General features: G+C 38.9%; 1 non-coding gene across 1 annotated transcript; it reads right to left on the bottom strand.

Annotated features, from left to right (window-relative positions):
* Positions 1-758: 758 nt before the first annotated feature.
* Positions 759-831, bottom strand: TRNAC-GCA (transfer RNA cysteine (anticodon GCA)). The gene has a single exon. It is a non-coding gene; the product is annotated as a tRNA-Cys (tRNA).
* Between the last annotated feature and the right edge of the window lie 5,844 nt (positions 832-6,675).

Here is a 6,675-nt window from a genome sequence, read left to right as displayed (position 1 = left end):
CTGATGCTTTTGAACTGTGATGTTGAAGAAGACTCTTGAGAGTCCCTTGGACTGCAAGAAGATCATACCATTCATTCTAAAGGAAATCAACCCTCAATATTCACTGGAAGGACTGAGGCTGAAGCTGAAGCTCCAATATTTTGCCACCTGATGGGAAGAACTGACTCATTTGAAAAGGCCCTGATGCTGGGAAAGATTGAAGGCAGGAGGAGAAGGTGATGACAGAAGATGAGATGGTTGGATGGCATCATTGACTCAATGGACATGAGTTTGAGCAGGCTCCAGGAATTGGTGATGGACAGGGAAGCCTTGCTTGCTGCAGTCCATGGGTTCGCAAAGAGTTGAACACGACTGAGCAACTGATTTGAACTGAACTGAACCACCCTGCCTTTGATGTCAGCTATGTCTCTTGAAAACTGCAAGCTTCTTAAAGACAGGCAGATAATTTGCCATCACAGTCTCAGCAGTTACCGTGGTGCTTGCCAAAGTTAGTTAACTAACTACTAAATAAATAAGAAAATGTAGATGAAAATATAGATAAAATGTAGATGAATAAGAAAATTAGTATGATTTTCCCAAACTGCTAACATTAATTCAGAAAAATGCCAATCCAAAAGTAGGTATACATACATACTGTGTGCTCAGTCATGTCTGACTCTTAGAGATTCCATGGACTGTAGCCCACCAGGCTCCTCTGTCCATGGAATTTTCCAGGCAAGAAATACTGGAGTAGGTTGCCATTTCCTCCTCCAGGGGATCTTCCTGACCTGGGGATCGAACCCAGGTCTCCTGCATTGCAGGCAGACACTTTACCCTCTGAGCCACCAGGAAAGCCCAAAGTTTCATTTGAAACTCAACATTAATAAAAAACTAAGACCATGGTATCCAGTCTCATCTTGTGCTTCTGCTTAGCCGCTCAGTCGTGTCTGACTCTTTGTGACCCCATGGACTGTAGTCTGCCAGGCTCCTCTGTCCATGGGGATTCTCCAGGCAAGAATACTGGAGTGGGTTTCCATGCCCTCCTCCAGGGCATCTTCCCAACCCAAGGATCGAACCCAGGTCTCCCGCATTGCAGGTGGATTCCTTACCATCTGAGCCACCAGGAAAACCCTCAGGTCCTATCACTTCATTCCAAGTAGAAGGAGGAAAACTGGAAGCAGTGACAGATTTTATTTTCTTGGGCTCCAAAATCACTGTGGATGGTGACTGCAGCCATGAAATTAAAAAAATGCTTGCTCCGTGGAAGAAAAGCTATGACAAACCTAGACAGCATCTTAAAAAAGAAGAGATATCACTTTGCTGACAAAGGTCCATATAGTCAAAGCTATGGTTTTTCCAGTAATCATGGACAGATGTGAGAATTGGACCATAAAGAAGGTTGAGCACAAAAGAATTGATGCTTTTGAACTGTGATGTTGGAGAAGACTCTTGAAAGTCCCTTGGACTGCAAGGAGATCAAACCAGTCAATCAAAAAGGGAATCAACCCTCAATATTCATTGGAAAGACTGATGTTGAAGCTGAAGGTCCAATACCTTGGCCACCTGATGTGAAGAGCCGACTCACTGGAAAACACCCTGATGCCGGGAAAGATTGAAGGCAAAAGGAGAAGGGAGTGGCAGAGGATGAGATGGTTGGATAGCATCACTGACTCAATGGACATGAATTTGAGCAAACTCCTGGAGATAGTGGAGGACAGAGGAACCTGGTGTGCCATGTCCTTGGGGTCACAAAGAGTCATATATGACTTAGCAATTGAACAACAACAACAATCTCTCTTTTGAACTCAATCTCCACCATCCTAAGTGCAAAACGAATATCTATGCCTAAATGTTCCATAGTAAGCTTACATTCAAAATATTTAAAACTGAGTTCTCCCCCCACGAAACCAAATCCTCTTGGATTTTAGTATACATCCAATGACGGCAGTGATCATGTCTGTCTTGTTTTCAGCTGTTTGTGACCAGTGCCTAGTACAGAACCTGTCTCAAAGAAGATTTTCAATAAATGTTTCTTCCAAGGCCACACCTTATATGGCATCAGAGTCAAGCCCTGTAGCTTCTAAATTCCTCAGATCCCTTCTCCATATCTACTGTAGCAGCCTTCACAATCTTGTATCAAATTGTTTATATATGTTTCTCTGTTTACCTTTATTTTTTTTCTTATTTTTTATTTTTTATTTATTTATATTTTTTTTAATAAATTTATTTATTTTAGTTGGGGGCTAATTACTTTACAATATTGTAATAGTTTTTGCCATACATTGACATGAATCTATTTACCTTTAGATTTTAAGCTCTATGGGAAAAGAGATTGTCTGCATCATTTGTCTTTACCACATATTCAAACCACAGTAAATGTTTACAGAATTAAATAATATTAAAAACATTAGCTTGTTGTGGCTCTTAATTTTTAAGTAGTTCAAGTGACTTTGTTTCTGGTGATTCAGTACAATAATGCTAGATACCAATCATAGTGATTATGACACATGCTAAGTGCCATGTGACACATGTTAAGTAACACATGCTTAGGCATAGTACTAAGTGTTTTCCTGATTACCTTATAAAATCCTACCCAAACCTATTATTATATTCATTTCACACATGAGAAAACTCAAACACAAATAGGTTAATAACTTACTTAAGCTCAAACAGGTAGGAATCAAATCACCGTTAGTTAACTGACTATATACTTATTTTTGATAGCCCCTCTGGTGTTGACTCTTTGCTGAAGAAATACACTTGTTCTTATATGATCGTCTAAATATAAGAGAAGTCCATTTGGATTCCAGGACACTCTTACTGGCCATTCAGAGCCCAGAAGTTTTACCAGAAACTTTGTTGGTCATCACTTTGGCAAGCAATTTCAATAGTCTGGGAGGTGAACCAGAAATTTCCCTGATATAGTTTGAATTTCACTTCAAATGTAAGCCACTAAAGATTAGCTATCCTATTGGTTATGAACTCAGAGTTCAGTCCACTGCTGACCTGAGGCTCTGGAGTAGGCACTCATCATTTGATTAACTGTAATGCCTTCTGTGGGTGGGATTTGGGTGAGAAGCATTATTAATAAATGCAGAAAAGAAAAGAAAAAATATGCTATGCTTCTCTGGTTGACTCGGACCTGGATATTTGAGAGACTGAAAGATCATTTTTTTTAAAATACAAATAAACATGTGAGCAGAATGCAACGAAGCAAGCTTTTTCAGAATATGACAGCCTTTTGTTCACCTCTGTGTGGTGAGAGGAAATTCTCGCACCTCAACTGACTGGAAGGTGTCAGAACATAAATGCTTCTAAGCCCAGGCTTCTTTAAAATGCCCTCATTTAAGGTCAATAAAACAAAGCTTTTATCTATTTTCTTGTGAAAATATATTTCAGTTGGAAATCTCTAAATTCTTGTTGGAAGTCCAGGTGTTTCATGCCTAAACAGCAAAAGGACTTGGCATTTTAAATAATTACTTTGATTAAGACTGTGCTTTCTTGGTGCACAACTCCAGGTGGACACAGCAAGGCTACTGGAATACACCTAATGACAACTTGAGATAAATGGCTCTGAGTTCATTGTCTCAAAAGTGTGGTATGCTTTCCTTTGATTAATGATTTTATTCTGTATTCTCTCCCCTCACCACTCACCATGCCCTAACCATCAGACTACCACCCTTTAGAGCCCTGCTACCTGTGTTTTACCACACTAGACAATTCTTCATTCCCTGGACACTTTCCTGCTTCTTTACTTTTGTTTCCTGAGGGAGCATATTTTGCTCCTCCTGATAGACACTTACCCAAGGCTTTGTTCAAATGTTACCTCTTTGGGGAAGTCTCCAGCAGACAGCCTCTAATTGCAAAATGAGCTAATCCTCGTCTGTGCTTCCTGGCACCATACCTCCATTGCAGTGTATATCATGTTGTGTTGCAATTTTTAGGAATGTGATTCCCCAAAAATGTTCTACAAGAGGAAGGACTAGTTTGTGTGTGCAAGCATACAGACTAAATAATTTCCTTATTTACTCATACTGAATCTTTTTTTCAGCAAGGAGTTGAGAAAACTAAAAGGCTGCACAGGAACAACTGAAAAAAAACAAATAGGTGAGAGTAGAGTACAAATATGTAAATCAGGACACAGAGCTGTGAATGACACAGATAAGGGCTGAGATTATATATCCATCTTTATATTTCAATAACTCAGAAAGTGACTAGCATTTAGAAGACAAGTATGCATAATTTAAATGCATTTATTTATTTTTTATTCATTATCATTGCCCTTGAATGTATTAAATGGTAATTTATCAAGGCATGAAGCCTCCTCCTATTTATGAACTGATCATTCAGTCACCAACACCAGCACACAACTTATGAAGCACTGACATTTATCATTCATTTTTCCCAACAGTTCTCCCCATTTATGGATGTGAAACCGAAGGTCTAGAGAGATCAAGTCATTTGATCAAAGTCACATGGTTTAAACATTGGTGTAATCATCTCTTAGGACCTCATCTGCAAAATGGAAAAGATGAAAGGGAACTCAGCATTCATCCAGCCCAGTCTTTCACATTATATAATTTTAAAGTTATTTTGGATGTATTATATTAAAAGTCATTTCTCATTTTCACTCATTCTAATTTTCTGATGTAATTTTATTTTCAGGTTGTCCATAATTGTCCCCAGTTCTGTAGAATATTTATGCATTATTCAATATTTGATTTCTCTTATCTCCCATATTTGCTGAGTACTTGCAGATCATTAAATTTGTCTTGTCTGACTAGGGCTTGCCTTTGTAGGTGTCATAAGAGGTAAGACATATATGGAATGCATGGGTGTGGTATGTCTGCATTGTATGGGCATGTTATGGGGGCAGGTGTGCTACATTCCTGCATTTCACTTCAGAGCAGCATCATTTAATCTACATCAGGAACACCAGTGGCTTCCTTCTGTTATCCAAGGGATTTTGATACACCTGAACCCACTCCAGTATTCTCGGGCTTCCCTTGTGGCCCAGCTGGTAAACAATCCACCTGCAATGCGGGAGACCGGGGTTCAATCCCTGGGTTGGGAAGATTGCCTGGAGAAGGGAAAGGCTACCCACTCCAGTATTCTGGCCTGGAGAATTCCATGGACTACAGTCCATGGGATTGCAAAGAGTTGGACATGACTGGGTGACTTTCTCTTTTGAGTAGAGAGGCGGTGGCTGGAGAAAAGGGCTAAGAGAAGATTAAAAGCAAACAGATGGTGGTTGTAGGAGGGAAAGAGGAAAGACAGGCATTTGTCTGGATATCACTTTCAAATCACAGTTACCAAAAACAAAAATGAATGATTGGAGAAAGATAAGCCTCCATGGGGCCAATCAAGAAATGAAAATCTAAGAGAAGATAGATGAAAAATTTCCATGAAGTGATGACCTCATACTTTTTTCTTAGAAACTAATCAGACTGTTTAGAAATGTAGCCTAGGATATTCTGGCCTGACTACAAACTCATCAGAGCAATTTCTTGAGAGGACATTTCTTTCCACCCAAGAATCATTCTTTGAGCATTTGAGAAAGTTTTCTTTGCAAAGCTTCTATAGAGAGAAGTGATTTTTAACCAGCCTCAGCATGAAACTTACAAGGAGGTATCTTCACAAGTTTACAGTTATAACTCTGGGCAATGTTATTGTTTGGTCTGTGGACTTGGGAAAACAATCCCTTGTGTAACAACTTGTACTAAAATTAATGTTGGCAAAGTAATGTCTCTGCCTTTTAACAGAGACATTACTTTGTTACCATTACTTTGCCAAAAAAGGTCCATCTAGTCAAAGCTATGGTTTTTCCAGTAGTCACATATGGATGTGAGAGTTGGACTATAAGGAAAGTTGAGTGCTGAAGAATTGATGCTTTTGAACTGTGGTGTTGGAGGAGACTCTTGAGAGTCCCTTGGACTGCAAGGAGATCCAACCAGTCCATCCTAAAGGAAATCAATCCTGAATATTCATTGGAAGGGCTGATGCTGAAGCTGATGCAAATGTTTAAGGATATGTCAACAATTATGAAAATTTGAAAGGAAATTTGATGAACACCACAAGAGAATAAGATCATAGAAAGAGCTCCTCCTGCCTGTGTCAATCTGTGCAAAACTAAGGGGGGGATGATATTTAAGAGTACAACTTTCTTCCTCATACCAATCTTAAGTGCTAGGATGTCATCTCGAACATCCCAGTTTTAGTTAATAATCCATTGTAGTCACTTAATCACAGAGTTAGCTAAGCATTTTTATAATCTTTGTCACCTCTTAAGTTAATGAAGTTCATGAGATAGTCAATTCCCTTCTTCTTCTGCACTCCCCTCTTTAAGATTAAATTATGTGAAATGCTATTCAAAATGTATGAATATATAAAAGGTACACCATGAATTATACTCTTTCTTAAGTAGCTGAACTGCCCTACATCATTTTTATAGAAGTTATTATATTCATTTATTCATTTTCTCCATTCCAATTTAAGAATTGGTTACTATGTGCCAGGTAATGGACCTATACCTTGGAGACACAAAGACAAACAAAGACATTTACATTGGTATCTGCCCCAGTGCAACTCATGGTTCAGTTACAAAAAAATGGACATGTTGCTTTATTAAGAGCAATGAAAGAAGGAAATATAGCACTGTGGTAGAGACAGACAGGGGCAGGATAGCTAGTTTAGACT

This window comes from Giraffa tippelskirchi, chromosome X (assembly GCF_054371585.1).
Source record: "Giraffa tippelskirchi isolate mGirTip1 chromosome X, T2T-mGirTip1v1.2.pri, whole genome shotgun sequence".
In the NCBI taxonomy this organism is placed as follows: domain Eukaryota; kingdom Metazoa; phylum Chordata; class Mammalia; order Artiodactyla; family Giraffidae; genus Giraffa; species Giraffa tippelskirchi.
This window is presented reverse-complemented; position numbering and strand designations above follow the sequence as displayed.